Raw genomic sequence first — 25,119 nt, 5'->3', positions numbered from 1 at the left:
AGACTACCAAAGGTGCTTATCACAGACCGAGGATCCCAGTTTACCTCACGCTTTTGGAGAAAACTATGTGACACTATGAACATTGATGCCCGTCTATCCACAAGTTACCATCCCCAGACGGATGGCAAAACAGAACGTCTGAACCAGACGTTAGAACAGTACCTGCGCTGCTTTACCCTCCAAAACACCATGGAGTGGTACCCCTTAATATGGTTAGCAGAGTTCGCCTACAATAACGCAGAACACACCACCCTAGGGTGTTCCCCGTTCTTTTGTCTTTATGGTTTCCACCCCGACATTCTTCCATTCGAGTGGCCTGTAGTCTCTACACACCCTACAATCCAAGAACACCATACACATCTCCGCACCATTCTCCGAGAAACCAAACTCCATTTAGAGACAGCGCAAAACACACAAAAACTATACGCTGACAAAAAGAGAACGCCAGAACCCGAGTATAGGGTAGGAGACAAAGTATGGTTATCCACCAAGAACTTACATCTAAAGGGGGTGGGTAAATTGGCACCCAGGTACGTAGGGCCATACAGAATAGACCGCGTCCTGAATCCCGTAGCGGTAAGACTAAGCCTTCCTGCCTCCTGGAAAATACATCCTGTTTTCCATGTTTCCCTTCTCCGGCCATGCCCTGCCAACATGAGACTACCTCTGACTCCCCTCCCAGTGGAGGTAGAAGGGCAAGAGGAATACGAAGTCCAGGCCTTATTAGACTCCCGACAAGTGAGGGGAAGAGTGCAATACCTGGTAGAATGGAAAGGGTTTGGACCGGAAGAACGGACTTGGGAACCAGCAGCTAACTTACATTGTCCACAACTACTCCGACAGTTTCACGCCCAACATCCTGGTAAACCAGGACAACCGCCGAGACGGCGGTCCTTGAGAGGGGGTACTGTCATGATCCTCGCGAGCCATGTGGCTTCCAGACAGCAGATCGGCGCCACCCGGGGGTATCTAACCGCGCGGCAAAGGAGCGCACTCCTAAGGCCGACTACAAGTCCCAGAAGACCTCGGGACATCCAACGGCGGAGCACCGGAAGCGGGGTCGGTCACATGACCGCAGCTATAAGACCATCCCCCTCTGGAGAAATGGCGCTTGACAATCCGAGGAGGTTCCCTGAAGACAGCGCTTAGCGGATGGTATTCCCCGCTGGAGGACGAGCGCTCGCTTACCATTGCAGCATCGTGACTTCCCTGTCCAGTACCCGTTGTTACGCCGCTCCTGAAGTTTCCCTGGTTCCCGTTCTTGCCTGAGGTACCTAGAGCCGGTATCAGGTAGGACACTCCGTTGGGAGGAGCAGGAGCACCCGTTTGCATAATCATCTGCTAGGCAGTGACGTAACTGCCGTAGCCCAGAGTCTTTCCCGAGGAATTCCCGATTTCCGTTTCTTTCGTCTGCGTCCAGCGCGAACAGCGCGAGGAGGCGTGGAAGCCCTGCCGCTTACTTCGACAATTGTTGACAGAGAGAGAACACCATATTGTTTAGATAGGCATTGCTGGATACTGCCACGGTAGTGAGGTTAACTACCGCGTGGGCATCAACAGAACGAACTGGTTCTGCACAAGCCATACCCTATCTACCGTTTCCAAGACCGTGATGCCAACGGTCTCCCTGACTGGGGAATCGAAGTTAGCGCCCACAGTAGGTGAGTGGTGGCCCTTGAGAGGGGAGCAGGGAGGTAGGAGGTAAGTGGTACTTCCGTGCCTAATGCTGTGCCTTGTCTGTCTCCCCCTTCCTGCAGCTTACTAGAGCACTACCCGTCAGACCATCCGGTTCCGAGACAAGCGGACCCGATCCTTCCCTTCATTCGTTCCTCTCTTCTTCCCCCTAAGTGCCTCTACCACGCGTTGGTTGTTTTGGTTCGCCAGCGTGGGGTTGCACCAGTGGGAAGGGAGAACTATTCGACACGCCATCGTTCCTGCCGATCGATCCGCAGGTTAGTAGGAGCCTAGAGTATACGGCTACTGCCGGCCTGACAGCAGAGAACCAGGTCAGCAGAGCTGCTTTAGAGCCAGAGAACCAGGTCAGCAGATCTGCTGTACAACCAGAGAACCAGGTCAGCCGAGCCATTGTAGAGCCAGAGAACCAGGCCAGCAGAGCTGATCTAGAGCCGGAGAACTAGGTCAGCAGAGCTGCTGTAGAGCCAGAGAACCAGGTCAGGAGAGTCGCTCTAGAGCTAGAGAAACAGGTCAGCAGTGCTGCTTTAGAGACAGAGAACCAGGTCAGCAGAACTGCTTTAGAACCAGAGAACCAGGTCAGCAGAGCTGCTCTAGAGCCAAAGAACTAGGTCAGCAGAGCTACTGTACAGCCAGAGAACCAGGTCAGGAGGGCTGCTTAAGAGCCAGAGAACCAGGTCAGTCAGAGCTACTGTAGAGCAAAATAACCAGGTCAGCAGAGCTGCTGTAGAATCAGAGAACCAGGTCAGCAGAGCCGCTGTAGAGCCAGAGAACCAGGTCAGCAGAGCCGCTATAGAGTCAGAGAACCAGGTCAGCCGAGCTGCTGTAGAGCCAGAGAACCAGGCTACCAGAGCTGCTGTAGAGCCAGAGAACCAAGTCAGCAGAGCCGCTGTAGAGCCAGAGAACCAGATCAGCAGAGCCGCTGTAGAGCCAGAGAACCAGGTGAGCAGAGCCGCTATAGAGCCAGAGAACCAAGTCAGCTGAGCTGCTGTAGAGCCAGAGAACCAGGTCAGCAGAGCTGCTATAGAGCCAGAGAACCAGATCAGCAGAGCCGCTGTAGAGCCAGAGAACCAAGTCAGCTGAGCTGCTGTAGAGCCAGAGAACCAAGGCAGCCGAGCTGCTGTAGAGCCAGAGAACCAGGCCAGCAGAGCTGCTGTAGAGCCAGAGAACCAAGTCAGCAGAGCCGCTGTAGAGCCAGAGAACCAGGTCAGCAGAGCCGCTATAGAGCCAGAGAACCAAGTCAGCGAGCTGCTGTAGAGCCAGAGAACCAGGCCAGCAGAGCCGCTATAGAGCCAGAGAACCAGGTCAGCCGAGCTGCTGTAGAGCCAGAGTACCAGGCCACCAGAGCTGCTGTAGAGCCAGAGAACCAAGTCAGCAGAGCCGCTGTAGAGCCAGAGAACCAGATCAGCAGAGCCGCTGTAGAGCCAGAGAACCAGGTCAGCAGAGCCGCTATAGAGCCAGAGAACCAAGTCAGCCGAGCTGCTGTAGAGCCAGAGAACCAGGCCAGCAGAGCTGCTGTAGAGCCAGAGAACCAAGTCAGCAGAGCCGCTGTAGAGCCAGAGAACCTGGTCAGCAGAGCCGCTGTAGAGCCAGAGAACCAGGTCAGCAGAGCTGCTGTAGAGCCAGAGAACCAGATCAGCAGAGCCGTTGTAGAGCCAGAGAACCAGGTCAGCAGAGCCGCTATAGAGCCAGAGAACCAAGTCAGCCGAGCTGCTGTAGAGCCAGAGAACCAGGCCAGCAGAGCTGCTGTAGAGCCAGAGAACCAAGTCAGCAGAGCCGCTGTAGAGCCAGAGAACCAGGTCAGCAGAGCCGCTATAGAGCCAGAGAACCAGGTCAGCCGAGCTGCTGTAGAGCCAGAGAACCAGGCCAGCAGAGCTGCTGTAGAGCCAGAGAACCAAGTCAGCAGAGCCGCTGTAGAGCCAGAGAACCAGGTCAGTAGAGCCGGCATAGAGCCAGAGAACCAGGCCAGCAGAGCTGCTGTAGAGCCTGAGAACCAGGTCAGCAGAGCCATTGTAGAAGCAGAGAACCAGGTCAGCAGAGCCGCTACAGAGAACCATGCCAGCAGAGATGCTGTACAGCCAGAGAACAAGGTTAGCAGAACTGCTCTACATCCAAAGAACCAGGTAAGCAGAGGTGTTGTACAGCCTGAGAACCAGGTCAGCAAAGCCGCTCTAGAGACAGATAACCAGGTCAGCAGAGCTGCTACAAAGCCAGAGAACCAGGTCAGCAGAGCTGCTCTAGAGCCTAAGAACCAGGTAAGCAGAGCTGCTCTAGAGCTAGAGAACCAGGTCAGCAGAGCCGCTGTAGAGCCAGAGAACCAGGTCAGCAGAGCTGCTTTAGAGCCAGAGAACCAGGTCAGCAGAGCCATTGTAGAGCCAGAGAACCAGGTCACCTGAGCTGTTGCCGAGCCAGAGAACCAGGTGAGCAGAGCCGTTGTACAGCCTGAGAACCAGGTCAGCAAAGCTGTTCTAGAGCCAGAGAACCAGGTCAGCAGAGCTGCTTCAGAGCCAGGGAACAAGGTATCCAGAGCTGCTCTAGAGGCAGAGAACCCGGTCAGCAGAGCTTCTTTAGAGCCAGAGAACCAGGTCAGCAGATATGCTGTACAACCAGAGAACCAGGTCAGCCGAGCCATTGTAGAGCCAGAGAACCAGGTCAGCAGAGCTGCTCTAGAGCCGGAGAACTAGGTCAGCAGAGCTGCTGTAGAGCCAGAGAACCAGGTCAGCAGAGTCGCTCTAGAGCCAGAGAACCAGGTCAGCAGAGCTGCTTTAGAGACAGAGAACCAGGTCAGCAGAACTGCTTTAGAACCAGAGAACCAGGTCAGCAGAGCTGCTCTAGAGCCAAAGAACTAGGTTAGCAGAGCTACTGTACAGCCAGACAACCAGGTCAGGAGGGATGCTTAAGAGCCAGAGTACCAGGTCAGCAGAGCTACTGAAGAGCAAAATAACAAGGTCAGCAGAGCCGCTGTAGAGCCAGAGAACCAGGTCAGCAGAGCTGCTGTACAGCCAGAGAACCAGGTCAGCAGAGCTGCTTTAGAGCCAGAGAACCAGGTAAGCAGAGCCATTGTAGAGCCAGAGAACCAGGTCACCTGAGCTGTTGCTGAGCCAGAGAACCAGGTGAGCAGAGCCGTTGTACAGCCTGAGAACCAGGTCAGCAAAGCTGATCTAGAGCCAGAGAACCAGGTCAGCAGAGCTGCTTCAGAGCCAGAGAACCAGGTCTCCAGAGCTGCTCTAGAGGCAGAGAACCCGGTCAGCAGAGCTACTTTAGAGCCAGAGAACCAGGTCAGCAGATATGCTGAACAAACAGAGAACCAGGTCAGCCGAGCCATTGTAGAGCCAGAGAACCAGGCCAGCAGAGCTGATCTAGAGCCGGAGAACTAGGTCAGCAGAGCTGCTGTAGAGCCAGAGAACCAGGTCAGCAGAGTCGCTCTAGAGCCAGAGAACCAGGTCAGCAGAGCTGCTTTAGAGACAGAGAACCAGGTCAGCAGAACTGCTTTAGAACCAGAGAAACAGGTCAGCAGAGCTGCTCTAGAGCCAAAGAACTAGGTTAGCAGAGCTACTGTACAGCCAGAGAACCAGGTCAGGAGGGATGCTTAAGAGCCAGAGAACCAGGTCAGCAGAGCTACTTAAGAGCAAAATAACCAGGTCAGCAGAGCCGCTGTAGAGCCAGAGAACCAGATCAGCAGAGCCGCTGTAGAGCCAGAGAACCAGGTCAGCAGAGCCGCTATAGAGCCAGAGAACCAGGTCAGCCGAGCTGCTGTAGAGCCAGAGAACCAGGCCAGCAGAGCTGCAGTAGAGCCAGAGAACCAGGCCAGCAGAGCTGCTGTAGAGCCAGAGAACCAAGTCAGCAGAGCCGCTGTAGAGCCAGAGAACCAGGTCAGCAGAGCCGCTGTAGAGCCAGAGAACCAAGTCAGCAGAGCCGCTGTAGAGCCAGAGAACCAGGTCAGCAGAGCCGCTATAGAGCCAGAGAACCAGGTCAGCCGAGCTGCTGTAGAGCCAGAGAACCAGGCCAGCAAAGCTGCTGTAGAGCCAGAGAACCAAGTCAGCAGAGCCGCTGTAAAGCCAGAGAACCAGGTCAGCAGAGCCGCTATAGAGCCAGAGAACCAGGCCAGCAGAGCTGCTGTAGAGCCTGAGAACCAGGTCAGCAGAGCCATTGTAGAAGCAGAGAACCAGGTCAGCAGAGCCGCTACAGAGAACCATGCCAGCAGAGATGCTGTACAGCCAGAGAACAAGGTTAGCAGAACTGCTCTACATCCAAAGAACCAGGTAAGCAGAGCTGCTGTAGAGCCAGAGAACCAGGTCAGCAGAGCGGCTGTACAGCCAGAGAACCAGGTCAGCAGAGCTGCTTTAGAGCCAAAGAACCAGGTCAGCAGAGCTGCTCTAGAGCCTTAGAACCAGGTCGGCAGAGCCATTTTAGAGGCAGAGAACCAAGTCTACAGAGCCGCTACAGAGCCAGAGAACCACGTCAGCTGAGATGCTGTACAGCCAGAGAACAAGGTTAGCAGAACTGCTCTACAGCCAAAGAACCAGGTCAGCAAAGCTGTTGTACAGCCTAAGAACCAGGTAAGCAAAGCTGCTCTAAGCCAGAGAACCAGGTCAGCAGAGCTGCCTCAAATTCAGAGAACCAAGTCAGCAGAGCTGCTCTAGAGCTAGAGAACCAGGTCAGCAGAGCTGCTCTAGAGCTTAAGAACCAGGTCAGCAGAGCTGCTCTAGAGCTAGAGAACCAGGTCAGCAGAGCCGCTGTAGAGCCAGAGAACCAAGTCAGCAGAGCTGCTTTAGAGCCAGAGAACCAGGTCAGCAGAGCCATTGTAGTGCCAGAGAACCAGGTCACCTGAGCTGTTGCCGAGCCAGAGAACCAGGTCAGCAGAGCCGCTGTACAGCCTGAGAACCAGGTCAGCAAAGCTGTTCTAGAGCCAGAGAACCTGGTCAGTAGAGCTGCTTCGGAGCCAGAGAACCAGGTCTACAGAGCTGCTCTAAAGGCAGAGAACCAGGTCAGAAGAGCTGCTTTAGAGCCAGAGAACCAGGTCAGCAGATCTGCTGTACAGCCAGAGAACCAGGTCAGCCGAGCCATTGTAGAGCCAGAGAACCAGGTCAGCAGAACTGCTCTAGAGCCGGAGAACTAGGTTAGTAGAGCTGCTGTAGAGCGAGAGAACCAGGTCAGCAGAGTCGCTCTAGAGCCAGAGAAACAGGTCAGCAGTGCTGCTTTAGAGACAGAGAACCAAGTCAGCAGAACTGCTTTAGAACCAGAGAACCAGGTCAGCAGAGCTGCTCTAGAGCCAAATAACTAGGTCAGAGATACTGTACAGCCAGAGAACCAGGTCAGGAGGGCTGCTTAAGAGCCAGAGAACCAGGTCAGTCAGAGCTACTGTAGAGCAAAATAACCAGGTCAGCAGAGCCGCTGTAGAGCCAGAGAACCAGGTCAGCAGAGCTGCTTTAGAGCCAGAGAACCAGGTCAGCAGAGCCATTGTAGAGCCAGAGAACCAGGTCACCTGAGCTGTTGCCGAGCCAGAGAACCAGGTGAGCAGAGCTGTTGTACAGCCTGAGAACCAGGTCAGCAAAGCTGATCTAGAGCCAGAGAACCAGGTCAGCAGAGCTGCTTCAGAGCCAGAGAACCAGGTCTCCAGAGCTGCTCTAGAGGAAGAGAACCCGGTCAGCAGAGCTACTTTAGAGCCAGAGAACCAGGTCAGCAGATATGCTGTACAAACAGAGAACCAGGTCAGCTGAGCCATTGTAGAGCCAGAGAACCAGGCCAGCAGAGCTGATCTAGAGCCAGAGAACTAGGTCAGCAGAGCTGCTGTAGAGCCAGAGAACCAGGTCAGCAGAGTCGCTCTAGAGCCAGAGAACCAGGTCAGCAGAGCTGCTTTAGAGACAGAGAACCAGGTCAGCAGAACTGCTTTAGAACCAGAGAACCAGGTCAGCAGAGCTGCTCTAGAGCCAAAGAACTAGGTTAGCAGAGCTACTGTACAGCCAGAGAACCAGGTCAGGAGGGATGCTTAAGAGCCAGAGAACCAGGTCAGCAGAGCTACTGAAGAGCAAAATAACCAGGTCAGCAGAGCCGCTGTAGAGCCAGAGAACCAGATCAGCAGAGCCGCTGTAGAGCCAGAGAACCAGGTCATCAGAGCCGCTATAGAGCCAGAGAACCAGGTCAGCCGAGCTGCTGTAGAGCCAGAGAACCAGGCCAGCAGAGCTGCTGTAGAGCCAGAGAACCAGGTCAGCAGAACTGCTCTAGAGCCGGAGAACTAGGTTAGTAGAGCTGCTGTAGAGCGAGAGAACCAGGTCAGCAGAGTCGCTCTAGAGCCAGAGAAACAGGTCAGCAGTGCTGCTTTAGAGACAGAGAACCAAGTCAGCAGAACTGCTTTAGAACCAGAGAACCAGGTCAGCAGAGCTGCTCTAGAGCCAAATAACTAGGTCAGCAGAGCTACTGTACAGCCAGAGAACCAGGTCAGGAGGGCTGCTTAAGAGCCAGAGAACCAGGTCAGTCAGAGCTACTGTAGAGCAAAATAACCAGGTCAGCAGAGCCGCTGTAGAGCCAGAGAACCAGGTCAGCAGAGCTGCTTTAGAGCCAGAGAACCAGGTCAGCAGAGCCATTGTAGAGCCAGAGAACCAGGTCACCTGAGCTGTTGCCGAGCCAGAGAACCAGGTGAGCAGAGCTGTTGTACAGCCTGAGAACCAGGTCAGCAAAGCTGATCTAGAGCCAGAGAACCAGGTCAGCAGAGCTGCTTCAGAGCCAGAGAACCAGGTCTCCAGAGCTGCTCTAGAGGAAGAGAACCCGGTCAGCAGAGCTACTTTAGAGCCAGAGAACCAGGTCAGCAGATATGCTGTACAAACAGAGAACCAGGTCAGCTGAGCCATTGTAGAGCCAGAGAACCAGGCCAGCAGAGCTGATCTAGAGCCAGAGAACTAGGTCAGCAGAGCTGCTGTAGAGCCAGAGAACCAGGTCAGCAGAGTCGCTCTAGAGCCAGAGAACCAGGTCAGCAGAGCTGCTTTAGAGACAGAGAACCAGGTCAGCAGAACTGCTTTAGAACCAGAGAACCAGGTCAGCAGAGCTGCTCTAGAGCCAAAGAACTAGGTTAGCAGAGCTACTGTACAGCCAGAGAACCAGGTCAGGAGGGATGCTTAAGAGCCAGAGAACCAGGTCAGCAGAGCTACTGAAGAGCAAAATAACCAGGTCAGCAGAGCCGCTGTAGAGCCAGAGAACCAGATCAGCAGAGCCGCTGTAGAGCCAGAGAACCAGGTCATCAGAGCCGCTATAGAGCCAGAGAACCAGGTCAGCCGAGCTGCTGTAGAGCCAGAGAACCAGGCCAGCAGAGCTGCTGTAGAGCCAGAGAACCAGGCCAGCAGAGCTGCTCTAGAGCCAGAGAACCAAGTCAGCAGAGCCGCTGTAGAGCCAGAGAACCAGGTCAGCAGAGCTGCTGTAGAGCCAGAGAACCAGATCAGCAGAGCCGCTGTAGAGCCAGAGAACCAGGTCAGCCGAGCTGCTGTAGAGCCAGAGAACCAGGCCAGCAGAGCTGCTGTAGAGCCAGAGAACCAGGTCAGCCGAGCTGCTGTAGAGCCAGAGAACCAGGCCAGCAGAGCTGCTGTAGAGCCAGAGAACCAAGTCAGCAGAGCCGCTGTAGAGCCAGAGAACCAGGCCAGCAGAGCTGCTGTAGAGCCAGAGAACCAAGTCAGCAGAGCCGCTGTAGAGCCAGAGAACCAGGTGAGCAGAGCTACTGTAGAGCCAGAGAACCAGATCAGCAGAGCCGCTGTAGAGCCAGAGAACCAGGTCAGCAGAGCCGCTATAGAGCCAGAGAACCAGGTCAGCCGAGCTGCTGTAGAGCCAGAGAACCAGGCCAGCAGAGCTGCTGTAGAGCCAGAGAACCAAGTCAGCAGAGCCGCTGTAGAGCCAGAGAACCAGGTCAGCAGAGCCGCTATAGAGCCAGAGAACCAGGTCAGCCGAGCTGTTGCCGAGCCAGAGAACCAGGTGAGCAGAGCTGTTGTACAGCCTGAGAACCAGGTCAGCAAAGCTGATCTAGAGCCAGAGAACCAGGTCAGCAGAGCTGCTTCAGAGCCAGAGAACCAGGTCTCCAGAGCTGCTCTAGAGGAAGAGAACCCGGTCAGCAGAGCTACTTTAGAGCCAGAGAACCAGGTCAGCAGATATGCTGTACAAACAGAGAACCAGGTCAGCTGAGCCATTGTAGAGCCAGAGAACCAGGCCAGCAGAGCTGATCTAGAGCCAGAGAACTAGGTCAGCAGAGCTGCTGTAGAGCCAGAGAACCAGGTCAGCAGAGTCGCTCTAGAGCCAGAGAACCAGGTCAGCAGAGCTGCTTTAGAGACAGAGAACCAGGTCAGCAGAACTGCTTTAGAACCAGAGAACCAGGTCAGCAGAGCTGCTCTAGAGCCAAAGAACTAGGTTAGCAGAGCTACTGTACAGCCAGAGAACCAGGTCAGGAGGGATGCTTAAGAGCCAGAGAACCAGGTCAGCAGAGCTACTGAAGAGCAAAATAACCAGGTCAGCAGAGCCGCTGTAGAGCCAGAGAACCAGATCAGCAGAGCCGCTGTAGAGCCAGAGAACCAGGTGATCAGAGCCGCTATAGAGCCAGAGAACCAGGTCAGCCGAGCTGCTGTAGAGCCAGAGAACCAGGCCAGCAGAGCTGCTGTAGAGCCAGAGAACCAGGCCAGCAGAGCTGCTCTAGAGCCAGAGAACCAAGTCAGCAGAGCCGCTGTAGAGCCAGAGAACCAGGTCAGCAGAGCTGCTGTAGAGCCAGAGAACCAGATCAGCAGAGCCGCTGTAGAGCCAGAGAACCAGGTCAGCCGAGCTGCTGTAGAGCCAGAGAACCAGGCCAGCAGAGCTGCTGTAGAGCCAGAGAACCAGGTCAGCCGAGCTGCTGTAGAGCCAGAGAACCAGGCCAGCAGAGCTGCTGTAGAGCCAGAGAACCAAGTCAGCAGAGCCGCTGTAGAGCCAGAGAACCAGGCCAGCAGAGCTGCTGTAGAGCCAGAGAACCAAGTCAGCAGAGCCGCTGTAGAGCCAGAGAACCAGGTGAGCAGAGCTGCTGTAGAGCCAGAGAACCAGATCAGCAGAGCCGCTGTAGAGCCAGAGAACCAGGTCAGCAGAGCCGCTATAGAGCCAGAGAACCAGGTCAGCCGAGCTGCTGTAGAGCCAGAGAACCAGGCCAGCAGAGCTGCTGTAGAGCCAGAGAACCAAGTCAGCAGAGCCGCTGTAGAGCCAGAGAACCAGGTCAGCAGAGCCGCTATAGAGCCAGAGAACCAGGTCAGCCGAGCTGCTGTAGAGCCAGAGAACCAGGCCAGCAAAGCTGCTGCAGAGCCAGAGAACCAAGTCAGCAGAGCAGCTGTAGAGCCAGAGAACCAGGCCAGCAAAGCTGCTGCAGAGCCAGAGAACCAGGCCAGCAGAGCTACTGAAGAGCAAAATAACCAGGTCAGCAGAGCCGCTGTAGAGCCAGAGAACCAGATCAGCAGAGCCGCTGTAGAGCCAGAGAACCAGGTCATCAGAGCCGCTATAGAGCCAGAGAACCAGGTCAGCCGAGCTGCTGTAGAGCCAGAGAACCAGGCCAGCAGAGCTGCTGTAGAGCCAGAGAACCAGGTCAGCAGAACTGCTCTAGAGCCGGAGAACTAAGTTAGTAGAGCTGCTGTAGAGCGAGAGAACCAGGTCAGCAGATATGCTGTACAAACAGAGAACCAGGTCAGCTGAGCCATTGTAGAGCCAGAGAACCAGGCCAGCAGAGCTGATCTAGAGCCAGAGAACTAGGTCAGCAGAGCTGCTGTAGAGCCAGAGAACCAGGTCAGCAGAGTCGCTCTAGAGCCAGAGAACCAGGTCAGCAGAGCTGCTTTAGAGACAGAGAACCAGGTCAGCAGAACTGCTTTAGAACCAGAGAACCAGGTCAGCAGAGCTGCTCTAGAGCCAAAGAACTAGGTTAGCAGAGCTACTGTACAGCCAGAGAACCAGGTCAGGAGGGATGCTTAAGAGCCAGAGAACCAGGTCAGCAGAGCTACTGAAGAGCAAAATAACCAGGTCAGCAGAGCCGCTGTAGAGCCAGAGAACCAGATCAGCAGAGCCGCTGTAGAGCCAGAGAACCAGGTCATCAGAGCCGCTATAGAGCCAGAGAACCAGGTCAGCCGAGCTGCTGTAGAGCCAGAGAACCAGGCCAGCAGAGCTGCTGTAGAGCAAGAGAACCAGGTCAGCAGAACTGCTCTAGAGCCGGAGAACTAGGTTAGTAGAGCTGCTGTAGAGCGAGAGAACCAGGTCAGCAGAGTCGCTCTAGAGCCAGAGAAACAGGTCAGCAGTGCTGCTTTAGAGACAGAGAACCAAGTCAGCAGAACTGCTTTAGAACCAGAGAACCAGGTCAGCAGAGCTGCTCTAGAGCCAAATAACTAGGTCAGCAGAGCTACTGTACAGCCAGAGAACCAGGTCAGGAGGGCTGCTTAAGAGCCAGAGAACCAGGTCAGTCAGAGCTACTGTAGAGCAAAATAACCAGGTCAGCAGAGCCGCTGTAGAGCCAGAGAACCAGGTCAGCAGAGCTGCTTTAGAGCCAGAGAACCAGGTCAGCAGAGCCATTGTAGAGCCAGAGAACCAGGTCACCTGAGCTGTTGCCGAGCCAGAGAACCAGGTGAGCAGAGCTGTTGTACAGCCTGAGAACCAGGTCAGCAAAGCTGATCTAGAGCCAGAGAACCAGGTCAGCAGAGCTGCTTCAGAGCCAGAGAACCAGGTCTCCAGAGCTGCTCTAGAGGAAGAGAACCCGGTCAGCAGAGCTACTTTAGAGCCAGAGAACCAGGTCAGCAGATATGCTGTACAAACAGAGAACCAGGTCAGCTGAGCCATTGTAGAGCCAGAGAACCAGGCCAGCAGAGCTGATCTAGAGCCAGAGAACTAGGTCAGCAGAGCTGCTGTAGAGCCAGAGAACCAGGTCAGCAGAGTCGCTCTAGAGCCAGAGAACCAGGTCAGCAGAGCTGCTTTAGAGACAGAGAACCAGGTCAGCAGAACTGCTTTAGAACCAGAGAACCAGGTCAGCAGAGCTGCTCTAGAGCCAAAGAACTAGGTTAGCAGAGCTACTGTACAGCCAGAGAACCAGGTCAGGAGGGATGCTTAAGAGCCAGAGAACCAGGTCAGCAGAGCTACTGAAGAGCAAAATAACCAGGTCAGCAGAGCCGCTGTAGAGCCAGAGAACCAGATCAGCAGAGCCGCTGTAGAGCCAGAGAACCAGGTCATCAGAGCCGCTATAGAGCCAGAGAACCAGGTCAGCCGAGCTGCTGTAGAGCCAGAGAACCAGGCCAGCAGAGCTGCTGTAGAGCCAGAGAACCAGGCCAGCAGAGCTGCTCTAGAGCCAGAGAACCAAGTCAGCAGAGCCGCTGTAGAGCCAGAGAACCAGGTCAGCAGAGCTGCTGTAGAGCCAGAGAACCACATCAGCAGAGCCGCTGTAGAGCCAGAGAACCAGGTCAGCCGAGCTGCTGTAGAGCCAGAGAACCAGGCCAGCAGAGCTGCTGTAGAGCCAGAGAACCAGGTCAGCCGAGCTGCTGTAGAGCCAGAGAACCAGGCCAGCAGAGCTGCTGTAGAGCCAGAGAACCAAGTCAGCAGAGCCGCTGTAGAGCCAGAGAACCAGGCCAGCAGAGCTGCTGTAGAGCCAGAGAACCAAGTCAGCAGAGCCGCTGTAGAGCCAGAGAACCAGGTGAGCAGAGCTACTGTAGAGCCAGAGAACCAGATCAGCAGAGCCGCTGTAGAGCCAGAGAACCAGGTCAGCAGAGCCGCTATAGAGCCAGAGAACCAGGTCAGCCGAGCTGCTGTAGAGCCAGAGAACCAGGCCAGCAGAGCTGCTGTAGAGCCAGAGAACCAAGTCAGCAGAGCCGCTGTAGAGCCAGAGAACCAGGTCAGCAGAGCCGCTATAGAGCCAGAGAACCAGGTCAGCCGAGCTGTTGCCGAGCCAGAGAACCAGGTGAGCAGAGCTGTTGTACAGCCTGAGAACCAGGTCAGCAAAGCTGATCTAGAGCCAGAGAACCAGGTCAGCAGAGCTGCTTCAGAGCCAGAGAACCAGGTCTCCAGAGCTGCTCTAGAGGAAGAGAACCCGGTCAGCAGAGCTACTTTAGAGCCAGAGAACCAGGTCAGCAGATATGCTGTACAAACAGAGAACCAGGTCAGCTGAGCCATTGTAGAGCCAGAGAACCAGGCCAGCAGAGCTGATCTAGAGCCAGAGAACTAGGTCAGCAGAGCTGCTGTAGAGCCAGAGAACCAGGTCAGCAGAGTCGCTCTAGAGCCAGAGAACCAGGTCAGCAGAGCTGCTTTAGAGACAGAGAACCAGGTCAGCAGAACTGCTTTAGAACCAGAGAACCAGGTCAGCAGAGCTGCTCTAGAGCCAAAGAACTAGGTTAGCAGAGCTACTGTACAGCCAGAGAACCAGGTCAGGAGGGATGCTTAAGAGCCAGAGAACCAGGTCAGCAGAGCTACTGAAGAGCAAAATAACCAGGTCAGCAGAGCCGCTGTAGAGCCAGAGAACCAGATCAGCAGAGCCGCTGTAGAGCCAGAGAACCAGGTCATCAGAGCCGCTATAGAGCCAGAGAACCAGGTCAGCCGAGCTGCTGTAGAGCCAGAGAACCAGGCCAGCAGAGCTGCTGTAGAGCCAGAGAACCAGGCCAGCAGAGCTGCTCTAGAGCCAGAGAACCAAGTCAGCAGAGCCGCTGTAGAGCCAGAGAACCAGGTCAGCAGAGCTGCTGTAGAGCCAGAGAACCAGATCAGCAGAGCCGCTGTAGAGCCAGAGAACCAGGTCAGCCGAGCTGCTGTAGAGCCAGAGAACCAGGCCAGCAGAGCTGCTGTAGAGCCAGAGAACCAGGTCAGCCGAGCTGCTGTAGAGCCAGAGAACCAGGCCAGCAGAGCTGCTGTAGAGCCAGAGAACCAAGTCAGCAGAGCCGCTGTAGAGCCAGAGAACCAGGCCAGCAGAGCTGCTGTAGAGCCAGAGAACCAAGTCAGCAGAGCCGCTGTAGAGCCAGAGAACCAGATCAGCAGAGCCGCTGTAGAGCCAGAGAACCAGGTCAGCAGAGCCGCTATAGAGCCAGAGAACCAGGTCAGCCGAGCTGCTGTAGAGCCAGAGAACCAGGCCAGCAGAGCTGCTGTAGAGCCAGAGAACCAAGTCAGCAGAGCCGCTGTAGAGCCAGAGAACCAGGTCAGCAGAGCCGCTATAGAGCCAGAGAACCAGGTCAGCCGAGCTGCTGTAGAGCCAGAGAACCAGGCCAGCAAAGCTGCTGCAGAGCCAGAGAACCAAGTCAGCAGAGCAGCTGTAGAGCCAGAGAACCAGGCCAGCAAAGCTGCTGCAGAGCCAGAGAACCAGGCCAGCAGAGCTGCTGTAGAGCCTGAGAACCAGGCCAGCAGAGCCATTGTAGAAGCTGAGAACCAGGTCAGCAGAGCCGCTACAGAGAACCATGCCAGCAGAGATGCTGTACAGCCAGAGAACAAGGTTAGCAGAACTTCTCTAATTCCAAAGAACCAGGTAAGCAGAGCTGTTGTACAGCCTGAGAACCAGGTCAGCAAAGCCGCTCTAGAGACAGATAACCAGGTCAGCAGAGCTGCTACAAAGCCAGAGAACCAGGTCAGCAGAGCTGCTCTAGAGCCTAAGAACCAGGTCAGCAGAGCTGCTCTAGAGCTAGAGAACCAGGTCAGCAGAGCCGCTGTAGAGCCAGAGAACCAGGTCAGCAGAGCCGCTATAGAGCCAGAGAACCAGGTCAGCCGAGCTGTTGCCGAGCCAGAGAACCAGGTGAGCAGAGCTGTTGTACAGCCTGAGAACCAGGTCAGCAAAGCTGATCTAGAGCCAGAGAACCAGGTCAGCAGAGCTGCTTCAGAGCCAGAGAACCAGGTCTCCAGAGCTGCTCTAGAGGAAGAGAACCCGGTCAGCAGAGCTACTTTAGAGCCAGAGAACCAGGTCAGCAGATATGCTGTACAAACAGAGAACCAGGTCAGCTGAGCCATTGTAGAGCCAGAGAACCAGGCCAGCAGAGCTGATCTAGAGCCAGAGAACTAGGTCAGCAGAGCTGCTGTAGAGCCAGAGAACCAGGTCAGCAGAGTCGCTCTAGAGCCAGAGAACCAGGTCAGCAGAGCTGCTTTAGAGACAGAGAACCAGGTCAGCAGAACTGCTTTAGAACCAGAGAACCAGGTCAGCAGAGCTGCTCTAGAGCCAAAGAACTAGGTTAGCAGAGCTACTGTACAGCCAGAGAACCAGGTCAGGAGGGATGCTTAAGAGCCAGAGAACCAGGTCAGCAGAGCTACTGAAGAGCAAAATAACCAGGTCAGCAGAGCCGCTGTAGAGCCAGAGAACCAGATCAGCAGAGCCGCTGTAGAGCCAGAGAACCAGGTCATCAGAGCCGCTATAGAGCCAGAGAACCAGGTCAGCCGAGCTGCTGTAGAGCCAGAGAACCAGGCCAGCAGAGCTGCTGTAGAGCCAGAGAACCAGGCCAGCAGAGCTGCTCTAGAGCCAGAGAACCAAGTCAGCAGAGCCGCTGTAGAGCCAGAGAACCAGGTCAGCAGAGCTGCTGTAGAGCCAGAGAACCAGATCAGCAGAGCCGCTGTAGAGCCAGAGAACCAGGTCAGCCGAGCTGCTGTAGAGCCAGAGAACCAGGCCAGCAGAGCTGCTGTAGAGCCAGAGAACCAGGTCAGCCGAGCTGCTGTAGAGCCAGAGAACCAGGCCAGCAGAGCTGCTGTAGAGCCAGAGAACCAAGTCAGCAGAGCCGCTGTAGAGCCAGAGAACCAGGCCAGCAGAGCTGCTGTAGAGCCAGAGAACCAAGTCAGCAGAGCCGCTGTAGAGCCAGAGAACCAGGTGAGCAGAGCTGCTGTAGAGCCAGAGAACCAGATCAGCAGAGCCGCTGTAGAGCCAGAGAACCAGGTCAGCAGAGCCGCTATAGAGCCAGAGAACCAGGTCAGCCGAGCTGCTGTAGAGCCAGAGAACCAGGCCAGCAGAGCTGCTGTAGAGCCAGAGAACCAAGTCAGCAGAGCCGCTGTAGAGCCAGAGAACCAGGTCAGCAGAGCCGCTATAGAGCCAGAGAACCAGGTCAGCCGAGCTGCTGTAGAGCCAGAGAACCAGGCCAGCAAAGCTGCTGCAGAGCCAGAGAACCAAGTCAGCAGAGCAGCTGTAGAGCCAGAGAACCAGGCCAGCAAAGCTGCTGCAGAGCCAGAGAACCAGGCCAGCAGAGCTGCTGTAGAGCCTGAGAACCAGGCCAGCAGAGCCATTGTAGAAGCTGAGAACCAGGTCAGCAGAGCCGCTACAGAGAACCATGCCAGCAGAGATGCTGTACAGCCAGAGAACAAGGTTAGCAGAACTTCTCTACATCCAAAGAACCAGGTAAGCAGAGCTGTTGTACAGCCTGAGAACCAGGTCAGCAAAGCCGCTCTAGAGACAGATAACCAGGTCAGCAGAGCTGCTACAAAGCCAGAGAACCAGGTCAGCAGAGCTGCTCTAGAGCCTAAGAACCAGGTCAGCAGAGCTGCTCTAGAGCTAGAGAACCAGGTCAGCAGAGCCGCTGTAGAGCCAGAGAACCAGGTCAGCAGAGCTGCTTTTGAGCCAGAGAACCAGGTCACCTGAGCTGTTGCCGAGCCAGAGAACCAGGTGAGCAGAGCCGTTGTACAGCCTGAGAACCAGGTCAGCAAAGCTGTTCTAGAGCCAGAGAACCAGGTCAGCAGAGCTGCTTCAGAGCCAGGGAACCAGGTCTCCAGAGCTGCTCTATAGGCAGAGAACCCGGTCAGCAGACCTACTTTAGAGCCAGAGAACCAGGTCAGCAGATATGCTGTACAACCAGAGAACCAGGTCAGCCGAGCCATTGTAGAGCCAGAGAACCAGGTCAGCAGAGCTGCTCTAGAGCCGGAGAACTAGGTCAGCAGAGCTGCTGTAGAGCCAGAGAACCAGGTCAGCAGAGTCGCTCTAGAGCCAGAGAACCAAGTCAGCAGAGCTGCTTTAGAGACAGAGAACCAGGTCAGCAGAACTGCTTTAGAACCAGAGAACCAGGTCAGCAGAGCTGCTCTAGAGCCAAAGAACTAGGTTAGCAGAGCTACTGTACAGCCAGACAACCAGGTCAGGAGGGATGCTTAAGAGCCAGAGAACCAGGTCAGTAGAGCTACTGAAGAGCAAAATAACCAGGTCAGCAGAGCCGCTGTAGAGCCAGAGAACCAGGTCAGCAGAGCTGCTTTACAGCCAGAAAAACAGGTCAGCAGAGCCGTTCTACAGCCAGAGAACCAGGTCAGCAGAGCTGCTGTAAAGCCAGAGAACCAGGTCAGCAGAGCGGCTGTAGAGCCAGAGAACCAGGTCAGCAGAGCAGCTGTACAGCCAGAGAACAAGGTCAGCAGAGCTGCTCTACAGCCAAAGTACCAGAGCAGCAGAGCCATTGTACAGCCTGAGAACCTGGTCAGCAAAGCTGCTCTAGAGCCAGAGAACCAGGTCAGCAGAGCTGCTCTAGAGCCAAAGAACTAGGTCAGCAGAGCTGCTGTAGAGCCAGAGAACCAGGTCAGCAGAGCCGCTCTAAAGACAGAGAACCAGGTCAGAAGAGCAGCTCTAGAGCCAGAGAACTAGGTCAGCAGAGTTGCTGTAGAGACAGAGAACCAGGACAGCTGAGCTGCTGTACAGCCAGAGAACCAGGTCAGCAGAGCTGCTTTAGAGCCACAGAACCAGGTCAGCAGAGCTTCTGTAGAGCCAGAGAACCAGGTCAGCAGAGTCGCTGTAGAGCCAGAGAACCAGGTCAGCAGAGCCGCTGTAGAGCCAGAGAACCAGGTCCGCAGAGCCGCTGTAGAGCCAGAGAACCAAGTCAGCAGAGCCGCTGTAGAGCCAGAGAACCAGGTCAGCAGAGCCGCTATAGAGCCAGAGAACCAGGTCAGCCGAGCTGCTGTAGAGCCAGAGAACCAGGCCAGCAAAGCTGCTGTAGAGCCAGAGAACCAAATCAGCAGAGCCGCTGTAGAGCCAGAGAACCAGGTCAGCAGAGCCGCTATAGAGCCAGAGAACCAGGCCAGCAGAGCTGCTGTAGAGCCTGAGAACCAGGTCAGCAGAGCCATTGTAGATGCAGAGAACCAGATCAGCAGAGCCGCTACAGAGAACCATGCCAGCAGAGATGCTGTACAGCCAGAGAACAAGGTTAGCAGAACTGCTCTACATCCAAAGAACCAGGTAAGCAGAGCTGTTGTACAGCCTGAGAACCAGGTCAGCAAAGCCGCTCTAGAGACAGATAACCAGGTCAGCAGTGCTGCTACAAAGCCAGAGAACCAGGTCAGCAGAGCTGCTCTAGAGCCTAAGAACCAGGTCAGCAGAGCTGCTCTAGAGCTAGAGAACCAGGTCAGCAGAGCCGCTGTAGAGCCAGAGAACCAGGTCAGCAGAGATGCTTTTGAGCCAGAGAACCAGGTCACCTGAGCTGTTGCCGAGCCAGAGAACCAGGTGAGCAGAGCCGTTGTACAGCCTGAGAACCAGGTCAGCAAAGCTGTTCTAAAGCCAGAGAACCAGGTCAGCAGAGCTGCTTCAGAGCCAGGGAACCAGGTCTCCAGAGCTGCTCTATAGGCAGAGAATCCGGTCAGCAGAGCTACTTTAGAGCCAGAGAACCAGGTCAGCAGATATGCTGTACAACCAGAGAACCAGGTCAGCCAAACCATTGTAGAGCCAGAGAACCAGGTCAGCAGAGCTGCTCTAGAGCCGGAGAACTAGGTCAGCAGAGCTGCTGTAGAGCCAGAGAACCAGGTCAGCAGAGTCGCTCTAGAGCCAGAGAACCAAGTCAGCAGAGCTGCTTTAGAGACAGAGAACCAGGTCAGCAGAACTGCTTTAGAACCAGAGAACCAGGTCAGCAGAGCTGCTTTAGAGCCAAAGAACTAGGTTAGCAGAGCTACTGTACAGCCAGACAACCAGGTCAGGAGGGATACTTAAGAGCCAGAGAACCAGGTCAGTAGAGCTACTGAAGAGCAAAATAACCAGGTCAGCAGAGCCGCTGTAGAGCCAGAGAACCAGGTCAGCAGAGCTGCTGTACAGCCAGAGAACCAGGTCAGCAGAGCTGCTTTAGAGCCACAAAACTAGGCTAGCAGAGGCGTTTTAAAGCTAGAGAACCAGGTCAGCAAAGCTGATTTACAGCCAGAAAAACAGGTCAGCAGAGCCGTTCTACAGCCAGAGAACCAGGTCAGCAGAGCCGCTGTAGAGCCAGAGAACCAGGTCAGCAGAGCAGCTGTACAGCCAGAGAACAAGGTCAGCAGAGCTGCTCTACAGCCAAAGTACCAGAGCAGCAGAGCCATTGTACAGCCTGAGAACCTGGTCAGCAAAGCTGCTCTAGAGCCAGAGAACCAGGTCAGCAGAGCTGCTCTAGAGCCAAAGAACTAGGTCAGCAGAGCTGCTGTAGAGCCAGAGAACCAGGTCAGCAGAGCCGCTCTAAAGACAGAGAACCAGGTCAGAAGAGCAGCTCTAGAGCCAGAGAACCAGGTCAGCAGAGTTGCTGTAGAGACAGAGAACCAGGACAGCTGAGCTGCTGTACAGCCAGAGAACCAGGTCAGCAGAGCTGCTTTAGAGCCACAGAACCAGGTCAGCAGAGCTTCTGTAGAGCCAGAGAACCAGGTCAGCAGAGTCGCTGTAGAGCCAGAGAACCAGGTCAGCAGAGCCGCTGTAGAGCCAGAGAACCAGGTCCGCAGAGCCGCTGTAGAGCCAGAGAACCAGGTCAGCAGAGCCACTATAGAGCCAGAGAACCAGGTCAGCAGAGCAGCTGTACAGCAAGAGAAAAAGGTCAGCAGAGCTGCTCCTGATCCAGAGTACCAGGTCAGCAGAGCTGCTATCGAGGCACAGAACCAGGTCAGCAGAGCGGCTGTAGAGCCAGAGAACCAGATCAGCAGAGCTGCTGTAGAGCCAGAGAACCAGGTCAGCAGAGTCGATGTAGAGCCAGAGAACCAGGTCAGCAGAGTCGCTGTAGAGCCAGAGAACCAGATCAGCAGAGCCGCTGTAGAGCCAGAGAACCAGGTCAGCAGAGCCGCTATAGAGCCAGAGAACCAGGTCAGCCGAGCTGCTGTAGAGCCAGAGAACCAGGCCAGCAGAGCTGCTGTAGAGCCAGAGAATCAAGTCAGCAGAGCCGCTGTAGAGCCAGAGAACCAGGTCAGCAGAGCCGCTGTAGAGCCAGAGAACCAGGTCAGCAGAATAGCTATAGAGCCAGAGAACCAGGCCAGCAGAGCTGCTGTAGAGCCTGAGAACCAGGTCAGCAGAGCCATTGTAGAAGCAGAGAACCAGGTCAGCAGAGCCGCTACAGAGAACCATGTCAGCAGAGATGCTGTACAGCCAGAGAACAAGGTTAGCAGAACTGCTCTACATCCAAAGAACCAGGTCAGCAGAGCTGTTGTACAGCCTGAGAACCAGGTCAGCAAAGCCGCTCTAGAGACAGATAACCAGGTCAGCAGAGCTGCTACAAAGCCAGAGAACCAGGTCAGCAGAGCTGCTCTAGAGCCTAAGAACCAGGTCAGCAGAGCTGCTCTAGAGCTAGAGAACCAGGTCAGCAGAGCCGCTGTAGAGCCAGAGAACCAGGTCAGCAGAGCTGCTTTAGAGCCAGAGAACCAGGTCAGCAGAGCTATTGTAGAGCCAGAGAACCAGGTCACCTGAGCTGTTGCCGAGCCAGAGAACCAGGTGAGCAGAGCCGTTGTACAGCCTGAGAACCAGGTCAGCAAAGCTGTTCTAGAGCCAGAGATCCAGGTCAGCAGAGCTGCTTCAGAGCCAGAGAACCAGGTCTCCAGAGCTGCTCTAGAGGCAGAGAACCCGGTCAGCAGAGCTACTTTAGAGCCAGAGAACCACGTCAGCAGGTATGCTGTACAACCAGAGAACCAGGTCAGCCGAGCCATTGTAGAGCCAGAGAACCAGGTCAGCAGAGCTGCTCTAGAGCCGGAGAACTAGGTCAGCAGAGCTGCTGTAGAGCCAGAGAACCAGGTCAGCAGAGTCGCTCTAGAGCCAGAGAAACAGGTCAGCAGAGCTGCTCTAGAGCCAAAGAACTAGGTCAGCAGAGCTGCTGTAGAGCCAGAGAACCAGGTCAGCAGAGCCGCTCTAAAGACAGAGAACCAGGTCAGCAGAGCAGCTCTAGAGCCAGAGAACCAGGTCAGCATAGTCGCTCTAGAGCCAGAGAACCAAGTCAGCAGAGCTGCTTTAGAGACAGAGAACCAGGTCAGCAGAACTGCTTTAGAACCAGAGAACCAGGTCAGCAGAGCTGCTCTAGAGCCAAAGAACTAGGTTAGCAGAGCTACTGTACAGCCAGACAACCAGGTCAGGAGGGATGCTTAAGAGCCAGAGAACCAGGTCAGTAGAGCTACTGAAGAGCAAAATAACCAGGTCAGCAGAGCCGCTGTAGAGCCAGAGAACCAGGTCAGCAGAGCTGCTTTACAGCCAGAAAAACAGGTCAGCAGAGCCGTTCTACAGCCAGAGAACCAGGTCAGCAGAGCTGCTGTAAAGCCAGAGAACCAGGTCAGCAGAGCGGCTGTAGAGCCAGAGAACCAGGTCAGCAGAGCAGCTGTACAGCCAGAGAACAAGGTCAGCAGAGCTGCTCAACAGCCAAAGTACCAGAGCAGCAGAGCCATTGTACAGCCTGAGAACCTGGTCAGCAAAGCTGCTCTAGAGCCAGAGAACCAGGTCAGCAGAGCTGCTCTAGAGCCAAAGAACTAGGTCAGCAGAGCTGCTGTAGAGCCAGAGAACCAGGTCAGCAGAGCCGCTCTAAAGACAGAGAACCAGGTCAGAAGAGCAGCTCTAGAGCCAGAGAACTAGGTCAGCAGAGTTGCTGTAGAGACAGAGAACCAGGACAGCTGAGCTGCTGTACAGCCAGAGAACCAGGTCAGCAGAGCTGCTTTAGAGCCACAGAACCAGGTCAGCAGAGCTTCTGTAGAGCCAGAGAACCAGGTCAGCAGAGTCGCTGTAGAGCCAGAGAACCAGGTCAGCAGAGCCGCTGTAGAGCCAGAGAACCAGGTCCGCAGAGCCGCTGTAGAGCCAGAGAACCAAGTCAGCAGAGCCGCTGTAGAGCCAGAGAACCAGGTCAGCAGAGCCGCTATAGAGCCAGAGAACCAGGTCAGCCGAGCTGCTGTAGAGCCAGAGAACCAGGCCAGCAAAGCTGCTGTAGAGCCAGAGAACCAAGTCAGCAGAGCCGCTGTAGAGCCAGAGAACCAGGTCAGCAGAGCTGCTGTAGAGCCTGAGAACCAGGTCAGCAGAGCCATTGTAGATGCAGAGAACCAGATCAGCAGAGCCGCTACAGAGAACCATGCCAGCAGAGATGCTGTACAGCCAGAGAACAAGGTTAGCAGAACTGCTCTACATCCAAAGAACCAGGTAAGCAGAGCTGTTGTACAGCCTGAGAACCAGGTCAGCAAAGCCGCTCTAGAGACAGATAACCAGGTCAGCAGTGCTGCTACAAAGCCAGAGAACCAGGTCAGCAGAGCTGCTCTAGAGCCTAAGAACCAGGTCAGCAGAGCTGCTCTAGAGCTAGAGAACCAGGTCAGCAGAGCCGCTGTAGAGCCAGAGAACCAGGTCAGCAGAGATGCTTTTGAGCCAGAGAACCAGGTCACCTGAGCTGTTGCCGAGCCAGAGAACCAGGTGAGCAGAGCCGTTGTACAGCCTGAGAACCAGGTCAGCAAAGCTGTTCTAAAGCCAGAGAACCAGGTCAGCAGAGCTGCTTCAGAGCCAGGGAACCAGGTCTCCAGAGCTGCTCTATAGGCAGAGAACCCGGTCAGCAGAGCTACTTTAGAGCCAGAGAACCAGGTCAGCAGATATGCTGTACAACCAGAGAACCAGGTCAGCCGAGCCATTGTAGAGCCAGAGAACCAGGTCAGCAGAGCTGCTCTAGAGCCGGAGAACTAGGTCAGCAGAGCTGCTGTAGAGCCAGAGAACCAGGTCAGCAGAGTCGCTCTAGAGCCAGAGAACCAAGTCAGCAGAGCTGCTTTAGAGACAGAGAACCAGGTCAGCAGAACTGCTTTAGAACCAGAGAACCAGGTCAGCAGAGCTGCTTTTGAGCCAAAGAACTAGGTTAGCAGAGCTACTGTACAGCCAGACAACCAGGTCAGGAGGGATACTTAAGAGCCAGAGAACCAGGTCAGTAGAGCTACTGAAGAGCAAAATAACCAGGTCAGCAGAGCCGCTGTAGAGCCAGAGAACCAGGTCAGCAGAGCTGCTGTACAGCCAGAGAACCAGGTCAGCAGAGCTGCTTTAGAGCCACAAAACTAGGCTAGCAGAGGCGTTTTAAAGCCAGAGAACCAGGTCAGCAAAGCTGCTTTACAGCCAGAAAAACAGGTCAGCAGAGCCGTTCTACAGCCAGAGAACCAGGTCAGCAGAGCCGCTGTAGAGCCAGAGAACCAGGTCAGCAGAGCAGCTGTACAGCCAGAGAACAAGGTCAGCAGAGCTGCTCTACAGCCAAAGTACCAGAGCAGCAGAGCCATTGTACAGCCTGAGAACCTGGTCAGCAAAGCTGCTCTAGAGCCAGAGAACCAGGTCAGCAGAGCTGCTCTAGAGCCAAAGAACTAGGTCAGCAGAGCTGCTGTAGAGCCAGAGAACCAGGTCAGCAGAGCCGCTCTAAAGACAGAGAACCAGGTCAGAAGAGCAGCTCTAGAGCCAGAGAACCAGGTCAGCAGAGTTGCTGTAGAGACAGAGAACCAGGACAGCTGAGCTGCTGTACAGCCAGAGAACCAGGTCAGCAGAGCTGCTTTAGAGCCACAGAACCAGGTCAGCAGAGCTTCTGTAGAGCCAGAGAACCAGGTCAGCAGAGTCGCTGTAGAGCCAGAGAACCAGGTCAGCAGAGCCGCTGTAGAGCCAGAGAACCAGGTCCGCAGAGCCGCTGTAGAGCCAGAGAACCAGGTCAGCAGAGCCACTATAGAGCCAGAGAACCAGGTCAGCAGAGCAGCTGTACAGCAAGAGAAAAAGGTCAGCAGAGCTGCTCCTGATCCAGAGTACCAGGTCAGCAGAGCTGCTATCGAGGCACAGAACCAGGTCAGCAGAGCGGCTATAGAGCCAGAGAACCAGATCAGCAGAGCTGCTGTAGAGCCAGAGAACCAGGTCAGCAGAGTCGATGTAGAGCCAGAGAACCAGGTCAGCAGAGTCGCTGTAGAGCCAGAGAACCAGATCAGCAGAGCCGCTGTAGAGCCAGAGAACCAGGTCAGCAGAGCCGCTATAGAGCCAGAGAACCAGGTCAGCCGAGCTGCTGTAGAGCCAGAGAACCAGGCCAGCAGAGCTGCTGTAGAGCCAGAGAATCAAGTCAGCAGAGCCGCTGTAGAGCCAGAGAACCAGGTCAGCAGAGCCGCTGTAGAGCCAGAGAACCAGGTCAGCAGAATAGCTATAGAGCCAGAGAACCAGGCCAGCAGAGCTGCTGTAGAGCCTGAGAACCAGGTCAGCAGAGCCATTGTAGAAGCAGAGAACCAGGTCAGCAGAGCCGCTACAGAGAACCATGTCAGCAGAGATGCTGTACAGCCAGAGAACAAGGTTAGCAGAACTGCTCTACATCCAAAGAA

This window comes from Triturus cristatus, unplaced genomic scaffold, assembly GCF_964204655.1.
Source record: "Triturus cristatus unplaced genomic scaffold, aTriCri1.1 SCAFFOLD_200, whole genome shotgun sequence".
NCBI lineage: Eukaryota > Metazoa > Chordata > Amphibia > Caudata > Salamandridae > Triturus > Triturus cristatus.
Note: the sequence above shows the minus strand (reverse complement) of the source record.